This window comes from Bos indicus x Bos taurus, chromosome 2 (genome assembly GCF_003369695.1).
Source record: "Bos indicus x Bos taurus breed Angus x Brahman F1 hybrid chromosome 2, Bos_hybrid_MaternalHap_v2.0, whole genome shotgun sequence".
Taxonomy (NCBI): domain Eukaryota; kingdom Metazoa; phylum Chordata; class Mammalia; order Artiodactyla; family Bovidae; genus Bos; species Bos indicus x Bos taurus.
The window spans coordinates 9,627,940-9,651,185 of NC_040077.1; the positions used below are offsets into that span (position 1 = coordinate 9,627,940).

The following is a 23,246-nucleotide window of genomic DNA, read 5'->3' on the forward strand; positions in this document are numbered from 1 at the left end:
ATGATTCGTTTGAGTTGGCTCTGTTTGTAATAATTGCTTACCCCTGAGCTGATCGCTGTGTTCAGTGGAGTGAGATATTAGGATTGGCCATGCCTGCGTCAAGTAATCACTTCTGTAGCAAGAATGTGGCACGACACTGTTGTAGATAGGAGGTTCTTAATGATTTAGGATGCAGGAACGGAAGTTGTACAAAGAAAGGGGTGCAGCCAAGCATGCCAATACAATGTATGCGGTTTGTTCCACGTAAATCTTAGTATTTATTACATCAAAGGGGAAAATACCCCCGCACAGGCCTCCAATTTTGACTTCTATTATTAATCAGTTATCTCAGTTATAAAATTTAAATATCCTATCAGTTTTTATTACCATTATATAAACCTGATTTTGTTAGTTTTAAACTACGTGTGAAAATTGTTTGCTCATTGGTGTAACATTTTTGTGGTGGTCAAAAGGCAATGTTGGCTTAAAACTTTTTCTGGTATAATGAATGATAAATTTGTTTTTAGACACTGTGAATACTATGTCAATCTAACAAGCCATTTCCCCAGTTAATCTGAGTTGTGTGGCTGTGGTAGTCTTAACAGTGTGTCTTGGCTTCACCACACTTTGGTTGCCACCGTATTTAGAGACTATTTTAGCCTTGACAGAAAAACATTATTTTTATAGGAATTTTATTGGCTAGAAAGCATGATTTGTGTTATTTTCTACTCATGTTGCCTTGGTATATAGAAATTAAAAACCTGCTGCTATTATCACAAATTTTTACTAAATGTGCTTCATGCGATAGGGTGAAAGACAAGCTTTTGCTGGGTTAAGTCACAGAGATTTGTGAACTAATTTTATAGTTTACAAAATCTATAATATAATCTGAAATATATCCTAGCCAATCCTGATAAATATAAATGTGTTAAGTTTCAAGGTATAATTTATAAATAAAAAGATTCTTACTATAATTAGACAAATACTATATACTTTACCTTATTACAATATGTATAATTTATGTTCTAGGCAAACATACATATGTCTGTGTGATTTCCTAAGAGTGATGGTTAAGTCTGCCTTTTTCCCAAGAGAAATAGGGAAAAATCATAATTTGGTGAGTGTCAAGAAAGCTGTCAAACTTAAGAATCATCAACACCAACTTTCTGTAGGTATCTATGATTTTTTTTTTCTTACTGTATTTCAGTGATTTAAGTTTCACAAACAGCTCCTATAAAAGGGAAGCTTCTGAATATAAGTTATATTACTGTATAAGAAGTTGGGGTTTTCACAGGTTATTTCACATCTACTGGGGCTTCCCAGGTGGCACGAATGGTAAAGAACCCACCTGCCGGTGCAGGAGACTTAAGAGACATGGGTTTGATCCCTGGGTCAAGAAGATTCCCTGGAGGAGGGCCTGGAGAATCCCATGAACAGAGGAGCCTGAAAGGCTACGGTCCATGGGCTCTCACAGAATCAGACATGACTGAAGAGACTTAGCACATGGAAAAGAAAATACAGGTTGGACTCACCAAAGGATCCAGGGAGATGGCATTTGTTGAAAGCTTTATGGATTTCCATCACCTTCTGAGAACAAAAGGGAACCACAAGAAGACTGAATTTGACTACATCTGCCACTGAGAAGCAGCGATCTCAGAAACTAAAATATCAGTGGTGTGATACTCTTTCTCTTCAATTAAATAATATTTCTTTCATACTTTAATTCCTTGGTTTTCAAATGTTTCCTGGCAGTGGGACCCATTCTTCCAATGATACATTAGCAGAAATCACAAATACAAGATGGATAAAAGCAGGACCCAGACACTCGGAACATCACCATCCAGCACAACATAATAAAGCTATGGCTTTAAAGATACCCTGTTAAAGTTCATGACACTCCTATCAAGGGTTGTACACATGAGTAGAAAACTCAGCTTTCTCTTTCTAGCAGATTCACATTTCATCTTTCTAGAGCTTCAGGATATTCACCTGCAGTTGGTCTTGTTCTTCATTCAAATAACCTTCCTGAGCATCTGCCTTTCCTATTTTCCTGCCTCCTCTTTTCACAGTGCTCAAAGAAACTTGCATACTCTTTTTCTCTTTCTGCTTCAGTTTTGCAGCCTTTAAAAGAATACCTACCCTCTTATTTCAAGACTTTAGCCCATATCAATTTTATCAGGCAAATGGGGAAGCATAAAAATAAACTTCTTGGTTTCTATTTTATGTTCTCTCTCTATATATATATATTTAGTCTTTTTATGCAAACATTAAGAAAAGCTTCTGTCTGTACCTGGCCATTGCATGTGGCAATGCAAATGTACTTTGCACAGATGCAGGAGCACCATTTGCAGGGGTGATGCACAGTTATGTGGCCACCTGCCTCAGGCCTGCTGTGTGCTGAGAGAAATCTCACTAGGATATTCTCCCAAAGGACGGTCTGAAGTTCACCTTCATCTGGGGTCTTCATGTGAAAAGTGTGATCAGAATCCCAAGCCAGGCACTAAATCAGAATTTCTGGAGAGGGAACTTTGCATGTGCCTTGTTAACGATTTCCTTTGGGAGTTTTAGTTACCTGTTAATAAATAACAATCCTCCCCTCACCCCCAAACATAGTGGCTTAAAGCAGTGATTTTTTTTTTTCTTTTTTGGCCACACCAAGCAGCATGGGGATCTTAGTTCCCCAATTAGGGATCTAACCCGTGCATCCTGCAGTGGAAGCAAGGAGTCTTAACCACTGGACTGCCAGGGAAATCCCAGCAATGATTTATTACTTCACATGATTCTAGGTGGGTTGACTGGCAGTTTCTCCTGGGCTCACTGTTGCAACATCTTTCTAGACTGGAAGGTCCAAAATGGCCTCACTCACATATTTGTCAGTTGGTGTTGGCTGTCAGTGGGGTGCCTCAGTTCTCTTTTTTTGTGGTTTCTCATCCTTCACTTGCCTCCTGATACCAGAGGTGGCTTCCTTACAAGTGGCATTCTCAAGGCAGTGTTCCAAGAGGGCAAAGGTGGAAACCGAAAGCTCTCAGGAAACCTAGACTTTATTGACACATCACTTCTGCCATATTCTATTAGTCAAAGCAAGTTACAAGGTCAGACCAGGTTCAAAGTATGGGAAACTGATTCCTTTTCTTGACTGAAAGAGATACAAAGCATTTACAGCTATATTTCCCAACATACTATAGTGTATAATACTTTCAGCCCTCATCATCCTGTCTGTGGAAATGGAAACCTCTGAAATACGGTATTTGTGAGTTTCTTTTAATGTTTATTTACTTTTAGCTGTGCTGGGTCTTCATGGCTCCGCAGGCTTTTCTCTAGTTGCAGCAAGCAGGTGCTACTCTGTAGTTGTGATGCATGAGCTTCTCATTCTGGTGGCTTCTCGTTGCAGAGCACACGCTCTAGGCTGCAGGGCTTCGGTCGTTGCAACACGTAGGCTCAGTAGTTGTGGTTCCTGGGCTCTAACGCAGAGACTCAGTGGTTACCCTGCAGGGGTTTAGTTGCCCCAAGACATGTAGGATGTTCCCAGATCACAGACCAAACCCATGTTGGATCGAACCTGTGTCTTCTGCATTGGCAGGCAGAATCTTTAACACTGGGCCACAAGAGAAGCCCCTGTAGGCTTTCCTTTTAAATGGAAGTTTCTGCCTTCATTTGATAGAAAAAAGCTGGTTTTCTTTCAGGTCCTGAAACTAAGATTGTCAAAAAAAGTTGTATCTACACTTACATTTTCAATCTACTCAAAATCAACCATGGGATTATTTTTTAAAAATAATTAATACAAGATTGCTTATTTTCACAGCTATTTTATCCAGACTTTTCTGATCAATTATTTTCCAAATTAAAAACAAAAAGGTCAGAATTGGGTAATGTAAGTTTAGTTTACTCTTCTACCAAAGCTAATCTTCAGTGATTTTGGTAACAAGTAGACTTAGTTAAAAATGACAAAATTATAGAACAGAATACAGAAGGATTGACGACAACCTGAGAAATTAGGTATGGGGTGTAAGATTAAAGGACCGTTCCAGGAGGAAGGACTGGGTTGTCAGCTTTGCCTACAGTTGAAAGCCTGTTGTGAGTCAGTGACAGAGGCAATGTAGCCATCCAATCCACACCCACATCTCTGTTCAAAAATGTGCTACTTTATTTACAGGCAGTATTGAGAAAACAGATCTAAAATGTATTCTTGGAAAGTGTTCTCTGAGGGGGCTTAAGTAGCAGTAATTGTTAAGAAAAAATACCAACCTCTTAGTGCCATGGCAGAACAAACCACAAAAATGTCTTTTAATCAAATAATGGAAAACATACTATTACAAACCCTTGAATGTGTCGGCTGCAAAGTGTTCTATATATTGTGCCATATTTAACATTTGCTTTGGAAATTTTTTTCTTCTGGTTTAGACTGGAGGAAAAGTTTGCCAAGGTTTGTGTCTCCCTGAATCAGCAAGTAAATTTCCCATTACTCTTCCAGTTGGGTGAGTCATCAGCCCGGCTTAGGGAAGTCACAGTCCTGGCTGTCTGGGCGGGATGAGAAATAACATTACAGTCAATCAGTCTAGACAGTCACTTGGCCATTTATGGTATCATTTCCCCTTTACTACTGAGAACCTAGAGAGCAAAGAGACACTCCTGGGAATATGCGTAGGGTTACCAGATTTAGCAAATAAGAATACAGGATGCTCAGTTACATTTAGATTTCAAGATAAACAATGAATACTTTTTTTAGTATATGTATGCTCCATGAAATATTCGTAACCTACTTTCACTTGAAAAAAAAAATACATTGCTTATCTGAAATTCACATTAACTAGGCATCGTATATTTTATCTGGCAAACCTACAAACATGGATCTCACTTCATATCATCTGCAGAATGTCAGAGAGATGAAAGTCTGTTTCTTGAGTTTTTGAGAAGAAAAGTCAAGCTATTTTTCTTTCATCTTTTATTAATCATGTAATTACTACCTAATATCATAGAAAGAAAAAAAATTATCAAATACAAGAATTCTTTTGAGCAGTAATCCTCAGACTTTAATGTACATATAGGCCATGTGGGGATCTTGGAAAAATTCAGATTCTAACTCTAAGCTGAGGGGACCTGACATTCTGCATTTCTAGTGCTGTTGGCCCCTGGACCACATTTTTCAGTGACAACGTTTTCAGTGTTTCTCAGACTTTGCTGCACATTAGAATCACCCAAGGAATTTTCAAAATTCTTGATGCCCAAACTGTGTCCCATTCAAATTAGATGTGAATTGCAGGGAAGTGGGAGACAGGATTCAGTATTTTTTAAAGCTCCTCAGTTGCTTCCAGTGTACAGCCAGTGTTGAGAACTGCTGTCTTTGATGAGTTCACTTTGATGCTGGATAAGGTTTATTATCACCTACCTGGCGGACTACATTCCACCAGGTCATAAAGAGTCGGACACAACTGAGTACACAAGCACACACACATGCACACTCCTGGGGGGCAAAGCTTTTTAAAAAAGAAACTGACATGGTACTTTATTACTCATTAATTGTAATCTTGAGAGACTGATGTATGAAGGATTATCACCATGATCTTTTCAATCACCTTGGTCTTTTCAATGTGTCCACTTTCAATCACATTTTCTAAGCAATTGAGGAAAGCAATAGACTTATTATTTTAACTGGTAGATCACTAAATATTTTCCAAATTTGGAAACTTTATATCTGTAACACACATTTTTTCCATGGGTCCAAAATAATTTATTTCTCTTAATGTTTCTAATGGAAACCAAACAGCCACCACCTCAGAGTCGGTCTGGCTTGGAAAAGACTGGAATTTATAGTCTGTTACTCTTTGTGAGGCTTGGCTAGAGTCAAGGAATGTGACTTAAGGAAGAAAATCAAACCTTAAGTTCTTGTTGTTTTTCACACAAAGACATGTCAACAAAAATAAAAGCATGCCTTCAAAGCTACTGATAAGACTATTACTTTTTTAAAATTGTTATGTATGTATATTTTTTATTTATTTTAATTGCAGGCTAATTACAATATTGTAGTGGTTTTTGCCATACATTCACATGAATCAGTCTGGAACCACCAATTAAGAAAAAAGAATATTGCATGAATTAATATATAACACATGTTTACACAAAACAGACATGGGCTTGGATAAAGTTAACTTGCTTTTTAACCAAACACCTTCCTCTTTTTTCTTCTAATTGTGTCACACTTTAGTGTCAGCAATTTTTATGCCACCTTTCTTAAATCATGATCTTTTCTGCAGTATTGTTTAGCTGGAAGAATGCTTTTTGGGTTTCTTGTACCTTGCACTGAAGTTTACCCACAGATTTCTTTCCCCTTTTAAAATTTTATCTTGTTGTTTGGTTTGTTTGCTTATTTGTTTGTTTTGTTTTCTTTGGGGATAGTGTTTTTTTTTGTTTTTTTGGTTTTTTTTGGTCCACTTGATTCATCATGCATTATTTTCTCTTGTTCATGCTTAGTCTACACCTTCCATCACTGTTCTGCTCAGTTCTTTACCTTGAGCATTCTAGAATCTGTGACCAGACCTTTACTTGATCTGCATCCCTCATCAATGCCAGCAGTCATCACCATGCCCTTGGAAACAACGTTAGGAATTACACACATGCCCCTGTTCCTGGGTGGGCCCATCAGCAGGTTGAAAGGCTGCCAAGATGAAATGTTGGCTCAGAAGAGGGAAAACAAAGCCATTAGGGGTGGGTGGCAAATTGCTATGCAAACATTTAACTGTGGGTTCTCGGTGTGCCCTTTCAGGGAACTTCCGCCTAGGGGAGAGAAAAGTAGAAAGTGACTCTTAGGCAGCAGATGTCTCCCATGAGAGGAGGAAATTAACCTGATCTGGCCTGCAAAAAATGTCACTACCTAAAAATGTTTTTGTTCTAAACTATGGCAGTTTATTTACTCTACCTGCCATGAAAAGTTTATACACATTTTCCTACAGAGCCCACAGTTTAGCAGGGTAGTGTACAATATGATAAATTAATAACTAGGCTAATATTTATTAAGCACTCACTATATGTATTTATGTGCATTAGATCCTTAAATCTTTGTAACCATCCAACGAGCACTATCACTACTCCAGTTTTAAAGATGAGGAAGCTACAGCTTCAAGAACAATGACCTGGCCATCGTCATACAGATAATTGGTAGTAAAGCCAGGATATAAATCCAAACAAAACAAGTTAAAGGCATAACCCTGCATGTACCTTAGCTACCATGCATCAGAAAATATCCGTGGCCTCCACCATATGATATTGCTTCTGAAAGTTCCTGCAGGGAATAACAGGATCCTAAAGGACCCTTTATTTATTTATTTGCTTATTTCATTGACTACACTAAAGCTTTTCAATATGTGGATCACAACAAGCTTGGAAAATTCTTACAGAGATGGGAATACCAGATCACCTTACCTGCCCCCTGCGAATCCTGTATGCAGAACAAGAAGCAACAGTTAGAACTGGGCATGGAACAATGGACTGGTTCCAAATTGGGAAAGGAGTACAACAAGGCTGTATATTGTCACCCTGTTTAACTTCTATGCAGAGTACATCATGTGAAATGCTGGGCTGGATGAATCACAAGCTGGAGTCAAGACTGCTGGGAGAAATATCAGCAGCCTCAGCTCCACAAATGATATCACTCGATAGAAAGTGAAGAGGAACTAAAGAGCCTCTTGATGAGGGTGAAAGAGGAGAGTAAAAAAGCTAGCTTAAAACTCAACATTCAATAAATAAAGATCATGGCATCTGGTCCCATCACTTCATGGCAAATAGATGGGGAAAAAATAGACATAGTGGCAAATTTTATTTTCTTGGATTCAAAATCACTGTGGACAGTGACTGCAACCATGAAATTAAAAGACACTTGGTCCTTGGAGGAAAGCTATGACAAACCTAGACAGCATATTAAAAAGCAAAAGCATCACTTTGCTGACCAATGTCCATCTAGTCAAAGCTGTGGTTTTTCCAGTAGTTATGTATGGATGTGAGAGTTGGACCATAAAGACAGCTGAGCACCAAAGAATTGATGCTTTGGAAGTATGATGCTGGAGAAGACATTTGAGAGTGCCTTGGACTGCGAGGACATCAAGCCAGTCAATCTTATAAGAAATCAATCCTGAATATTCATTGGAAGGATTGATGCTAAAGCTGAAGCTCCAATACTTTGGCCACCTGTTGCGAAGATCTGACTCACTGGACAAGACCCTGAAGCTGAGAAAGATTGAGGGCCGGAGGAGAAGGAGGCAAAAGAGGATGAGATGGTTGGATGGCATCACTGACTCGATGGACATGAGTTTGAGCGAGCTCCGGGAGATAGTGAAGGACAGGGAAACCTGGCATGCTGCAGTCCGTGGGGGTTGCAAAGAGTCAGACACGACTGAGCGAGTGAACAACTGACACTGGGAATTATAGAAGACAAAAGGACAAGAGGGCAGCAGAGGATGAGATGGTTAAACAGTGTCACCGACTCAATGGACATGAATTTGAGCAAACTTCAGTACACAGTAAAGAACCGGCAAGCCTGGAGTGCTGCAGTCCATGGGATCACAAAGAATCGGACATGACTTGGTGACTGAACAACTAAATGACTCTTAATTTTAAGTATTAATGGTAATAAGTAAATGCATTCATTGTAGTAGTTTTCTCCCAACAAGCCAATGGTTAAAGAGGTTATTTGAAGTGTTATCTAAGTGAATCACAGTAAAAATTTTACCCACCTCCAGTTTCTTTCAGTCTTTCTGATTATAACAAAGGTTAAGTTTTAGATTGGTGCTAATTTGTATTCATTTTTCTTTTTAACAAAGAAGGGCAGGCCTTGGGCTGCCTTGATGTACCATGATGGCTAAAGTGTAGAATACTTTAAATGAGGCAACAAGAAAAAAACCCAAAAGACTGCAGTCTTGTTTCCATTAGCTGCATGAAAATGTCTGAATTAAGGAAGAAATGAAAAGTCTAGCTCTAAAGAAAACAGAAAACTGCTTTTGAATTTCCCTGGATTTCAGATTCTAGAGTTCTAGACTGTAGAAAACTTAATTATTCCTCATTCCCTGCTATGAGGCTGTTTTCCACTGTATAAAGAGCTCTTGATTAACTTTCAGAAGCTGTGGTTTGTGTCCAAGCTCTGCCACTAGCCTTATGCAGGTCCTTGCAGTCAGTGTCTCTATTAAGAAATAAAAGATCAAATTAAACTGTTTCTTCTAGCTCTTTTAGTCTAACTTTCTACAGTGTATCTGAAATGGTCTGCACATTTATTTACCTTTCTTCCAAAAGGCTCATTTCAGGGAAGCTTTGTGCAGGCCTGTACAACTCACATGCTTTTTTGAGAGAATATAAGCCATGTTAATGCTTTACCTTGTAAAGCTTCTGTTTTTGTTATCAAAGGTTACAGAAATTGAAGGCTATTTTGGGGTTGGGGGAGGGAGCTATTACAGGTCAGCTGCATGTTACAACTCGATATTATTCTGGGAGGAAAGTGAGGCTTCCACTTCCTTTACACCATTCAAAGAAACTAGCCTGAGTTCCAAGAATGCCCAGGCCACTTACCAGACACTGTGCTTTTCCTTGTACGTGTTTATTTTTACACTGGGCACAAAGTACAATTAATTACCACTGGTCACTGGAATAGAATGTAATTATGGCCTGAAAGGATGACCAAACTGCATTCTCTTGTTGGCTGACTAACTGCGGAAACTCTTCCAGAACTGCTTATCTGTGTGATCAGCTTAGTGCTGTTACTGAGCGTGTCCAGCAGTAAATAGACAGCCCAGCTTAAGTCAGTGCCCTTAAACCTTGCAGGTTCTGGTTGCCTGACAAAAACTAAAATCAAATCACACACTGAAAACACAAAAAGCGGAAAACACAAGATCAGTCCTTGTGAGCTGTGTAAGATCACTTAAATCCCCAGTTGCATAATTCATATTTTATAAACATCTTTTCAAAGGATCTGGCATATTTGTAGGAGAGGAGAGACAATCTGCCCCGTAATCAGGATTAGTTAGAAGGACAGATATAGCATGTTCATTTCATTACAATTTACCACCTGGCACCAACCATGTAATTCTTAGTCTGTCCTTCTTTGTGTTCACTAACATTTTAAGCACTTTATGCATGAAATGACTTTCATGAGACATAACGAAAAGTGGGGAAAAAACAATATGAGTATAGCTGCATTGAGATCCTGGGAATGCAGAGATAAATACCTGCAAAGTAATGCTAATCTACGAGAAGGGCAAAATGATGAATTTGTCATTAACAATAACCTTTATAGGCCCTTGTACTGGAAACTGTATTACTGGAAAACAAAGAAGTATTTGTTAAATGTCCAGTCCAACAAACCTCCTAAGAAAAGCTTGATATGGAAATATCTAGCTCCATGACCTGGATGTGGCACAGAGTAACAGTGTTTCTGTAATCTGCTTATTGACAGTCCCCTGGAACAGTTAACCTGAGCAAACTCTCAGTTGCCATCATTGTTTAGTTTGTGGTAGTCCCCTATAAACCACCTGTTTTGTCAGGATTGCTGGAATAGTTAGGGAGAAGAAGAGAGCCAACGACCGCAGAACCTGAATAATGTAAGCACCTACTGACTGGCTGCTGTCAGGGATTGATGTCCAGCCTATTGACACTTCATGAGGACAACCATTTGACATACATGAAGTGGGCTAAGCAGCCTGGCCCTCAGGAACTCAAAGAAATCTGGAAATCTGCCACGAAGGAGATGGGAACTCTAGATGTGCATTTTCATACCAGGCTCAACAAAGCTGTCTGAGCCAAAGGAATAGGAATGTCCCATACCATTTCCATGTGTGGTTGTCCAGGAAGCATAATGAGGATGAAGATTTGCCAAACAAGCAAGCTGTATATGTTGGCTACCTAAGTCCCCATCACCACGGTCAAAATCTACAGCCAGTATGGATGAGGACTAACAGCCAACTATAAAATAAAGTTATAAAACTGCCAAAAAAAAAAAAAAACTTTTGCTGTCTTAAGTGGATACAGGAGATTCTTTACAGAATTACAGATTTTACCAGTTATAAATTGGATTCATCTGCTGGTACCAAAGAACTGAAATGCTAGTGTTCCAGCAAGAGAGAAGTTTGTATTTTTCTCATAGAAAATAAGTCCAGAGCTGGGAAGGCAGATCCAGTCATTTCAGGCACCGCCATCTCTTTCTATTTATCGTCTTCAAAGTTGGCTAAAACAGTTGCCAATGCTTTGGCTCTGGCGTCCACATCCCAGGCAGGAAGCAAATGTAAAGAACAGCAGAAAGGTGCATGCTAATGACATGTTCTCTTTGGACGGGGTGTTGCTAGAAGTTTAACAGATGTGTAAAACAACAGTGACTTAAACAAGAGCAAAGTGTTCTTTCTTAGGGAGCTTCACAACCTAAGTTCGTGATGGCAATGTTGCTCCAAAGCAGCCTCAAAAATTCAGCCTCCTTTTTTCTTGTTGGCTATCTCTTAGTGACTTTCATTCCAAGATCATCTCAAGGGTCAAAATAGCTGCTCCAGCTTACACCACCACGTGGTGCTGTGATTCATAATAAGAAGTATATATATTTGGTCTTCATCCTGGTTTCTGGCACAGAGCCCCTAAACCTTTGGAATTTCCTAAGTGATCAGAGAGATAAAAGTATCTTTTGTTATTCATAGCAAACACCTTTCAACCACATCTGTTTGTGTTAACAAGGTGACTTCAGAAAGCTCCTAAAGATGCAGGCTGGTTGCCAGGGTAACCAACCCTGCCTAGGTGCTGGGACAGAGGTGTTTTCTAGAGAAGGCATGGAAGCTCTGTCCCTCTTCCCATATATCTGCTCTGTGTATCTCTTCCATCTGGTTGTTCCTGGGATGTTTCCTTTTATAATAAACTGGTAATCCAGTAGTACACTGTTTGACTTCTGTGAATCACTCTAGAAATTAACTGAACCCATGAAATGAGCTGTGGGAACATGTCATTTATAGCCTCTGTCAGAGCACAGATGGTGACAAAATGGGCTTCTGACTGGCAGCAGGGGAGGTGGAGGGGTGGGGAGTGGGTGAGCAGTTTGGTGGGACTGAACCTTTAACTTGTGGGATGTGACACTATCTCCAGGTAGACAGTGTCAGAATTGAGTTACATTTAAGACACGCAGCTGGTGATTGTTACTGAAATGTAAGTCCACGTGCTCATGGCACAGTGAGGCCAGCGATACCAAAACATCGGAGTTTAGAACAGAGAAGGGTTTACTGAGGGCCAAGGCAATGGCAACCCACTCTAGTACTCTTGCCTGGAAAATCCCATGGACGGAGGAGCCTGGTAGGCTGCAGTCCATGGGGTCGCGAAGGGTCGGACATGACTGAGCAACTTCACTTTCACTTTTCACGCATTGGAGAAGGAAATGGCAACCCACTCCAGTGTTTTTGCCTGGAGAATCCCAGTGACGGCAGTGCCTGGTAGGCTGCCATCTCAGGGGTCGCACAGTGTCGGACACGACTGAAGTGACTTAGCAGTAGCAGCAACCTTTACAAAGAAAGGTTTACAAGGAGATGGGTGGCTCCTCCCTTAAAAACCCCAAACTCCCGGAGAGCTCTCAGCAAAGCCCTTTCCTAGGAAATGTGAGCGTGGAGCATGGTTAGTTGTTGTAAGCTTCTAAGTGTCAGATCCTTTGTTCTTGAGGTCAGGTCATAGTCAGGTAATGCTGTTCCTGTGATTCTCCACCAAATAGATGTTATTTTGTTCTAATAAGAAAGGGCAAGTTCCCCAGACTCTGCCCAGCCATCATCACTGAAGGAGCCGGGTGCCCAGGACCCAACTGGCCCGCAGGCTCCTCAGGCCGCCCAAACACTGGGGGCAGGTTCCACAGACTGCGACCCAGATGGACTGCTGCTGTCATGAAGTCGCAGAGACAGGGATGGCGGAGAGGTTCACCTCTGCCTCAAGGCCTGGGCCCGTCCAGTAGGTGGCCTTGGCGAGGGCGGAGGAGCCCTATAGGACACAGACTCCAGTCTGTTCCCTGGGATCCTCCGCCCGAGGCTAGTTGAGGGGGAGGGTCCTGGGGAGAAGGCCAGGATCTCCCTCTTACCTCATTCTCTGCCTGGCGACCACCACTCCTCTGAGAGTTGGCTGAATGAGCCACAAACGGTGTCTCCTTGACAGTTGCTATTTTGGGGAAGGGGCCCACTATGGCGCCAATCAATGGTTGAGCAGGATCACCAACCGCTGCTCATTGAGAGTTGCTTGCTTGGGGGAGGAGCCCACTGCAGTGCTGACCAATGGCTGAGCAGGACCACTAATGGTCCCATGGTAACAGTTGCCTAGTAACAGGGTGGTGGGTGATGGTGCACAGCAAAGGCAGTGTGCTAAGGGCTGCACATGGCCGTACTCTATTACAGTATCACGGAACTGTTTAGCATGTGAAAAACCCACACATCTGGTGTTACAAGCGTTAAGTGTTCTAAGTAGAGTATTGAGAAGAGGGAGTGTGTTTTTTTCAAAAATGTTACTTAATGTATCAATAATCTGGTGAAGAGAGAAAGGGATATAAAAGACAGAGAAGCAAACAGCCCACACTTGCGGCCTTTCCTTTAAAAAAATTTTTTTGGCCAGACGCAGGAGGCATTCGGGAATTTTGTCCCTGGATCAGGGATCCAACCTGTGCCCTCTGCGGTGGAAGTGCAGAGTCTTAACTACTGGACTGCCAAGGAAGTCTCCCAACATTAGCTGCCGTTTCAGGAAGTTTTCTGGATGCTTTCTTGTAACGTTTCTGCTTATATCTCATTTGCCAGAACTTAGTCATATGGCCGTATCTAGCTTCAAGGGAGGTTAAAAAATACAGTATTTTCAAGTAGGCACATTAATAAATCAAATAAGTAAAAATTCTAGTACTAAAGAAGAAGAGACTGGCAGACATTGGTTAGGCAGTACCACATCTCTACAGTGATTTTAAAACATAACCGTATGACTTTACAATAGAACAAGCCTTGGGGAATGAGACAAAGACATCAAGGAATGCATTGTGATTGGGACCAAGGTAGGAGACTCAAAGCTTGGGAAAGAGTATGGAAAAGCAGGCACTGTGTGTGTGCTTTTGGGAGAGTGGGGATATTCAGGGCAAAGGTCAGAAAAGCGTTGAGAAGTTAAGAATAAGAAAGAAAATCATGGCGGGGAGTGTCTCAACTGAAACAATGTAAGAACTAAGGGCCTGAACAAATGTCCTCCGAACATGGACCTTTTTTCTTTCTCCTTTGCTTGGCCTCCTTCACTGACCACTTCTCCCATCCTCAGCTCTCATAGATGTGGCCATCTGTCTCTCTTTTGAAGCCCTTACCTCAGTTGTAAGCTAATACCTATGTGTGCAGTACATAGATTGATACTGTAGCTCCATTAAGGCAGGCACGCTAACTCTTTTTTTGGCAGGCTTTGTATCCCCATGCCCAGCGTGGTGCACAATAAACAATCAATAAACATTTGCCAAGCTGAAATAAATATGTAAGATCATGCTGCTGTTGCTGCTGCTGCTGCTAAGTCGCTTCAGTCGTGTCCGACTCTGTGCGACCCCATGGACTGCAGCCTACCAGGCTTCTCCGTCCATGGGATTCTCCAGGCAAGAACACTGGAGTGGGTTACCATTTCCTTCTCCAATGCATGAAAGTGGAAAGTGAAAGTGAAGTCGCTCAGTTGTGTCTGACTCTTAGCGACCCCATGGACTGCAGCCTACCAGGCTCCTCCATCCAAGGGATTTTCCGGGCAACAGTACTGGAGTGGGGGTGCCATTGCCTTCTCCCATGTAAGGTCATGGTGACGGTAAATAAAGCTGATCGAGTACATAACAAGATAAGGTTTGGTCTTTCCAGAATAGTCTATGAACAATTACAAATTGGAAGACATCAGTTTCCTTGTAACTATACATTACTATTCTGTTCTTTTCCGCCAAGATAGATTTTTACACATATTCTTTTACTTTATCTTTACTTAACTGAATCATCTTGTCTCTGCCTTATCCTGAGCTCCTTCTTCCACATTTTCTTCCAGTCCTGTGACATACATAAATTATCAATATCTGAATGGAGGCCAGAAAGGCATTGCCAAGAATCACAAGAGAATGTAATATTCCTTCCCATTTTATACTTACTGGCTGTGTGACCTTGGGAAATTTATTTAACTGATCTATGCCTCCATTTCCCAACCAGTAAAGTGGAAATAATAAACTGACAGGTCAAGGTTGTTGAAATGATTATGTGAGATAATCTAAGTAAAACTTTTATCAGTAATGTCTTCTGATGTGCATTCAACATATGTTAACAATTACTGCTTGTCCACAGAACAGCATGTTAGAATATGATGCTCACACTTTTCGTGGGAAGGCAAGACCCTTTCTCAATGATCAGTGCACTAGAGACCCTAGCAGACGTAGCAGTGAGAGAAGAGAGGTGGGAGGAAGCAAGGAGAGGGTTTTCCAAGGTCGCACAGCCAGTGAGGGGCAGTACCATGAGGAGGGGTGGTGGGAGAAGGTGATAGAATCCCACTCGTACTTGCTTGTGGGGAACTTCCAAGGTCAAATGAGTGGTAAAGAAAATCTGACTTGAAAATTTCCTCTCATGGGGTGCAACAACCTTGGCTGCAGCTATGTGAGTCATGTGTTCTGGATAAGAAACAGCACTGACTCAATGGATGTGAGACCAAGGGAGTTTCCTTAAGGACTAGCTCCTGAATCAGCCGCTGTTTGCCTAAGATAAAATAAACCACACTTGCCAGTTGCATTAGGTAAAACCAAAACACACAAAACTCTCAAAGACTAAATAAGAAAGGAATTTACTGGCTTGCATAACTGAGAACCTTGGAGGTAGGAAGTTCTTGGGTCTTGTCTTTGTAGTCTCCATATGAAGATTCATGTGCTACGTGCTCATGCTACAGTTTAAGTCTCCTCTTGGTGACAAGAGAGCAGCAGCAGCCCCAGTCTCACAACACGACTAGTTAGAGTCCAGCAGGGAAGAAGTCTACCACCTAGATGTGGCTTCAACAAAAGTCCCAGAGGCTCATTAGCATGACCAACCTGCCTGTGGATTAGTAACTTGGCTCAGGCCAAGTCTGGGTCATGTAACACCTCCAGAGTTAAAAGTGGAATGAGCTCCAGAGGAGCCACATGGACTAAGAGGGGAGGAGTGGTTAATCCCCTAACATAAATTGTGGGCTGTTAACCAGAAGTTGGAGAAGGCAGTGGCACCCCACTCCAGTACTCTTGCCTGGAAAATCCCATGGACGGAAGAGCCTGGTAGGCTCCAGTCCATGGGGTCGCTAAGAGTCGGACACGACTGAGTAACTTCAGTTTCACTTTTCACTTTCATGCATTGGAGAAGGAAATGGCAACCTACTCCAGTATTCTTGCCTGGAGAATCCCAGGGACAGAGGAGCCTGGTGGGCTGCTGTCTATGGGGTCGCACAGAGTCGGACACGACTGAAGTGACTTAGCAGCAGCAGCAGCAACCAGAAGTAGGGTAAATAGATGTGGATAGCCAGGATAAAAATGGTTACTACACTACCCATTATTTTATCTTGCCAGGTGTTGTAGGCACTGTTGAAATGCTACTGTATTATACACAGTGGGAACCCTGAGAAACATACCCTTGCTTTGGTATTAGATATGAAACTCCCTTGGAGGTTAAAGGGCACCAGTAATTGTTCCACACTCCAGTTTAGAAAATTTTAGCAGTACTGGGTGATCCTACACACTGGATATAATTCAGACTGTTTTTTAGTGGCAATGATGTTGTTCATCGTCAATGAATTTGTTTCCCTGTTACCCAGCAAGCTGCTAGAAGGCGGGGTCTAGCTGGGTGCCCCTCGTCATGTCAGTATCAATAAATGACTTATTCACTGATTCATTCACTTAAGGGCACTGTTTCCAGTCAGATCTGACACAGTCAGAAGCATTTGAGCTTCCACCGACTTCAAAACAGGAATTATAATCCTTTTTGGAAAGTGTGAAATCATTGTAACTCGTGTTCTTTAGAAACACATTTGAACAACATCCTGCTGACTGGAAAGATGTATACAGTCCCTCCCCAGAACAATTGCTCATTCACCACTCACATTTTACACAGAAATAAAATTTCAAGTAATTAGTCTTAATCATGTACCAATATGTTTTTAGCAGATGCTGTGTGCTATGCTTAGTCGCTCAGTCGTGTCCGACTCTTTGTGACTCCATGGACTGTAGCTCACCAGGCTCCTCTGTCTCTGGGGATTCTAGGCAAGAATACTGGAGTGGGTAGCCTATCCTGTCTCCAGGGGATCTTCTTGACCCAGTAATTGAACCCTGGTCCCCTGCATTGTGGATGGATTCTTTACCAGCTGAGCTACCAGGGAAGCCCTTTTAGCAGATAGCCCCATGCTATTATCCTTTTGAGCACAGACAATTTTTCCAGGGCAGGACAGAAAATTTTCTTTTTCAGTTGGAACTAAGGCATAATTTCATCAATCTAAAGGCTGAGAAGTATCCATTTAAATCTGAGGCACTGAACCCGAGCTCTGATCCTTAAGGAGGTGTGTGTGTGTATGTATTTGAGAGACAGAGAGAGAGAGATGGTGAGACACTGGAGTTCAGGGTGCTATAAGTAAGTGATAGGAAGCAAAGTCATAGTTCAAACAAGATATGAATCTAAGAGGAACAAGCAGAGCTGAATTCTCTGACTAGGCAAGAACAATAGGAAATAATAATAAACACCAGTACAGCACTGACTATGAGGTACAGGAATGTGCATTCTCCTCTACTCTAGACTAGGCTGCTGAATTCATGAAATTAGGCACTGTGTTATTTTATGGAGAGGCCTTCTTTGCTCAATAAATACTGTAAATACTAATGACACCGTATTGACCAAAACAAAACCAGTGGTACAAAGTGTGGAGGGTCAGAGGCAGACACAGAGACATTCCCTGAGTAGTTAAATGAAACTGTGCCTCTTCCTAACCTAAAGGGTGTCCAAGGCCTTGACTATGGTTTAGGATGGGCTGTTGAAAGATGTTGGCTTCCTAGGTGGCACAGTGGTAAAGAATCCACCTGCCAATGCAAGAGACACGGGTTTGATTCCTGAGTTGGGAAGATCCCCTGGAGGAGAAAATGACAACTCACTACAGTATTCTTGCCTGGAAAATTCCATGCACAGCGGAGCTTGGTGGGCTATAGTCCACGGGGTCACAAAGAGTCAGACATGACTGAGCATGAACACACACACAAAAAAAGTTTAAGGATGTTAGGGCATATCAGTTTCTACCCAGTTTGTGTCCACATTACGAAGATAACTTAAACCTTGCTTTTCATTAAAGCGGCCATCAAAATGCAATGAAATGGACTGTCGTCTTTTTGTGAGACCTGCACCACGGACGGGTGAGAACTTTTCGGAGACGAGTTTCTTAGACTGCAAGGTGAAGTTTCACGGTGATGGGAAACCAAAATGACTTAAATTCCAAGCTGTCTCTCTACCTCTTTGCTATCAACATGAGAAGAATATACTCGGACTAGCTACTGGCTCCAAGAGGAGAATGAAGAATACGTGAAGCAGAACCACCCCGGAAACCCAAAGACATTCATGTATGGATGTGAGAGCTGAACCATAAAAAAGACTGAGTCCTGGAGAATTGATGCTTTCAAACTGTGGTGTTGGAGATGACTTTTGAAAGTCCCCTGGACAGCAAGGAGATCAAACCAGTCAATCCTAAAGGAAATTAATCCTGGATACTCATTGGAAGGACTGGTGTCGTAAAGTTTTCCAGAACTTTGGCCACCTGATGCAAAAAACCAATTCATTGGAAAAGATCCTGATGCTGAGAAAGATTGAAGGTAGAAGGAGAAGGGGACGAGATGGCTGGATGGCATCACCTATTCAGTGGACGTAAGTTTGAGCAAACCCCTGGAGATGGAGAAGTACAGGGAAGCCTGACGTGCTGCAGTCCATGGGGTCGCAAAGAGCTGGACATGACTGAGTGACGGAACAAAACAAGAAGTCTAATTACTGGATTGATTAAATTTTTGGCTGACTTGAATCAGAGAGAAGTTTTCCTTGACAATTCAAAATGGTGAATGTAAATTAAGGAGTATTAAAATACTTCCCAGTTTATTTGAATAGAATTGTCAAATTCAATACAGCAGACAGGGATATTCTCTATTTTATGGGCTTAGAGAATACTATCATTTAAAAACAAATACAACCAAATACAGTGCTAATAAAATAAAAGTACATTCCTGAAATTAAAAAAAAAAAAAAGCAGTGGAATGACTGTGGCATTATAAAAATCAGTCAGGTGTGCTGCTCTCTCCACCTGATCCTGCTTCTCCTCCCCACCCCATTCTACCCAGGCACCCCAGGGTATTCTGGGACTTTCAAGTGGAGGCAATCACATCCCTGCTTGCAGTAAGGCCAGGCAGAGTTTGTTAAATGGTGTTAGACTTGTGTGTCAGTGTCTTCCTGGAGTTTCATACTGGTAGCATCATAGGAGGCAATCGTCCTCAGTAACTGGGTGCTGTGTGTACCAACTTCTCTCCATAGCACACTGATCTCGAGTAGTGCTAACTCAGCACGTCCCAAGAGACAGTCGAGTCTGTCAGGTCTGCAGTTAATCAGCAAGGAATTTTTCATTCCCAGGCTAGTGCCTTCATGCCACACAGTCTCTCATATTTTCTTAGCTAAGCAAAGTATCTGAGTCGTAAACTGTACTTCTAAAAACCCAATACATGAATGTGTTGAGGAATGGGAGTGAGGGAGAAGAAGAGGTATCTCCTGACAAGAGAGTTTATCTACATTTTATGATGGAAAACTAGGGCAGAAAAAGGTGGAACGACTTTAGGATGCCCTTTGCTCCTTGCAGAAAGACATCTAGATTCTGGGAAAGCAATCTGGGGTTTCTTTATTGATGCAATGGTTTGATCACACAATAACACATATTCTTCACTTGCAGACCACCAAACCAATGATAATCTAATTACGACAAAGAGAAACCGAGTTATTGACATTGCTAGGGCTAGGAAAGGGAAGTGTGAGTTGGGGAAGTTTAGGCAGTACAGCAATATAAAAAGGGTCATTAATATTTTTCAGTTTATAAATAGTTGGATTCTAAAGGGAAACTGTGTTTGAATTCCAGCTTTACCACTACTAGCTATGTGAACTTGTATGAATTTTCAAAGCTCTTTACATCCAGTTTCTTTGTCTGTAAAGGGGAGGTAATATTAGTACATGCTTCCTAGAGCTATTGGTATGATAACTGAGTTAATACAAGAAATAGGCTTGGAACAGTGTCCTAATCATTGTAAAATTCATCATATATTGCCCCAGCCCTATCATTATTATTACCTTCATGTACCTCTCTTAATTTCTTTATATTAAATCATTTTTCTTCTATTCTTTGTTCTATAAATCTGGTTAATCTGGTTGTCTGTTAGTTGAAGACAGACTCTTCTTTTAGATTTCACAGTTTCATCAAAGCCAGTCCTCAGGTTTTCATGTGGAGGGACTTCAACAAGACAAATACCCCAGGTCTCTGCCTTGTCACTCACTTCTCACCTTGGAGGGTTGGGAGAAGAACCTGGGTTGTGTGATCAGTGGATCTGTCATTCAGATCTGGCTCTCCACCACCAGTGTCAGGCCTGGCCCAGCGGAGAAGACTTGACTTTGTCTAGCTCTTCCACAACAGGTAGATGGTAAATATACTATTTTAGAGCTACGATATCAGTTATTTGGTCCTATTTTCCAATCTAGTTTTTATCAGTAATAAAGCTTATAGTTCTCCACCATACAAGTGGGATGTCTTTTCTCAGTTAGCTTTGACACAGAGGGAGAATAATATTTTATTTATTGGGCCCCCAAATTCTCAAAACCTACTGTGTATAAGGTTATTGCAGGTTACTGTGTGTGTGTATGTGTTAGTCGCTCAGTTGTGTCTGACCCTTTGTAACCCCATGGACTGTAGCCCACCAGGCTCCTCTGTCCATGAAATTCTCCAGGCAAGAATACTGGACTGGGTAGCCATTTCCTTCTCCAGGAGATGTTCCCGACTCAGGGATCAAACCCTGAGGTCTTCTGCATTGCAGGCAGATTCTTTACCATCCGAACCACCAGGGAAGCCCACAGCTTATTGTAGGTGATACATTAAGGACCAAGAAACTTCTTTTCCTCAGGGAACTTGAAATCTAGTAAACTGAAAGATAATTTTTCATAAATAACTATATCACAGAACAAATAATTAAAATAAGCAAATTTTATGGGCAATTCAAAGGAGAGAGAAATCATTTCCCGCTGGAGGCATCAAGAAAAAAACTCATGGAAGAGACAGTATTTAATGTACTTATTACTTTGACAGATTGAATGGGGGTGGTGGAGAGCATTTAAAACACACAGCAATGCTATAAAGGGGTTTCCTTGGTGGCTCAGTGCTAAAAATCAGCCTGTCAATGTCGGAGACACAGGTGAGGAAGTGAGTGGGTGAGGAAGATCCCCTGAAGAAGGAAATGGCAACCCACTCCAGTATTCTTGCCTGGGAAAACCCATGGAGAGAGGGAGCCTGGTGGGCTATAGTCCATGGGGTAGCAAAAGAGTGGGACTTAGTGACTAGTCACTAAGTCACCACTTAGTCGCTAAGTCATGACTTAGTGACTAAACAAAAACAACAACAACAGCATCAAGAAGGCAGAAAAGTGTGAGTATGTGTGTCAGGAGTGGGGTGGCAGCAAGGAGACCTCTATAGAGAATCAATAAGTAATTCATTCTGGCTGAAATTTAGAGTAATAAGTAAGGACGTAGGGGAAGAGGCTGGATATGCTTGGACCATACTGTGGTAACACATGGAAAATTTTTGAAGAAGACACTCACTTTAATGAAGATAAATCTGGCAATGGCACATAAGGCAGTTTCAATTCAGAGACTAGGGAATGGGAATGACTGAGATGGAACTGAGATTTAATTCCCTATTTGTGCGATTCTAAGCCTTGACTTATCAGAAGAAAGCATATAAAAAAGATTTGTGTTAGAAGGATAAGACAATGAGCACAAATTTAGATACTGAGTTTGAGATGCCACTGGGACATTCAAGGGAATACCTCTAGTCACTTCTGGCTCCATTCTATCCTTCAGTTAGTAGGGAAACAGAAAGTTAAAGTGAAAAGTGAAAGTGAAGTCGCTGAGTCGTGTCCAACTCTTTGCAACCCCATGGACTGTAACCTACCAGGCTCCTCCCTCCATGGGATTCTCCAGGCAAGAGTACTGGAGTGGGATGCCATTCCTTTGCCAGGGGATCTTCCCTACCCAGGGATTGAACCCGGGTCTCTCGCATTCCAGGCAAACTCTTTAATCTCTGAGCCACCAGAGAAGCCCACCTCCAATTCTGCAATTTGTTGCCATTTTGAATGTACTACACCAATTGTACAGTTTTTTAGCTCTGTAACCCTAGGGCTTTTACCTTAATCTTTCTCAGCCTTAGTTTCCTAATATGTCAAAAGAAAAACCTACCTCATAGACTTCTAAATTAGATAACATACGTACCTACCTTGCACAGGTCCTGACATGTAATAGGTGCTAAGAAATGATAGCTATCACCATCATCATCATCATTACAGAGTCAGGGTCAAATACTGGCTCAGTCATTTACCTGCTTGCTACATGATTGTTAAATCTTTTTTAAATCTTGCTTGCTCATCTTTAAGGGAGAAGGCAATGGCACTCCACTCCAGTACTTTTGCCTGGAAAATCCCATGGACGGAGGAGCCTGGTAGGCTGCAGTCCATGGGGTCGGTAAGAGTCGGACCTGACTGAGCGACTTCACTTTTACTTTTCACTTTCCTGCATTGGAGAAGGAAATGGCAGCCCACTCCAGTGTTCTTGCCTGGAGAATCCCAGGGACGGGGGAGCCTGGTGAGCTGCCGTCTATGGGGTCGCACAGAGTCGGACACGACTGAAGTGACTTAGCAGCAGCAGCAGCAGCTCATCTTTAAAGGGGAATAATGAGAATAATTACAACAACTATAGTTGTCAAGATTTATGAGATGATTTATGTATAGAGGATAGAACTTGTAGCTCCCAACAGAGCTGTTGTGAAGATTCAATATGTTCTTGAATGTATTCAGCATGAAGCCAAGATTCTAAATGTTAGGTATTATTATTCTAATTACATTGCTACTACTACTACATTGCATTTAGTCGATATTTGGTTGCTAATCTCTCTATTAACTGTGGGTTCTTTAAAGAATTTTCTCAATACTCTTTCACTTGGAAAATAGATAGATAGGACTTCCCTGGTGG

The 23,246-nt window shown here is 41.6% G+C and overlaps 1 long non-coding RNA gene across 1 annotated transcript; it reads right to left on the reverse strand.

Moving 5' to 3' along the window:
* Positions 1 to 11,063: 11,063 nt before the first annotated feature.
* On the reverse strand, positions 11,064 to 13,211 carry LOC113880735. The gene is made up of 2 exons (XR_003507811.1): positions 13,046 to 13,211; positions 11,064 to 11,594 (listed from the first exon to the last, which is right to left on the reverse strand). It is a non-coding gene; the product is annotated as an uncharacterized LOC113880735 (long non-coding RNA).
* Between the last annotated feature and the right edge of the window lie 10,035 nt (positions 13,212 to 23,246).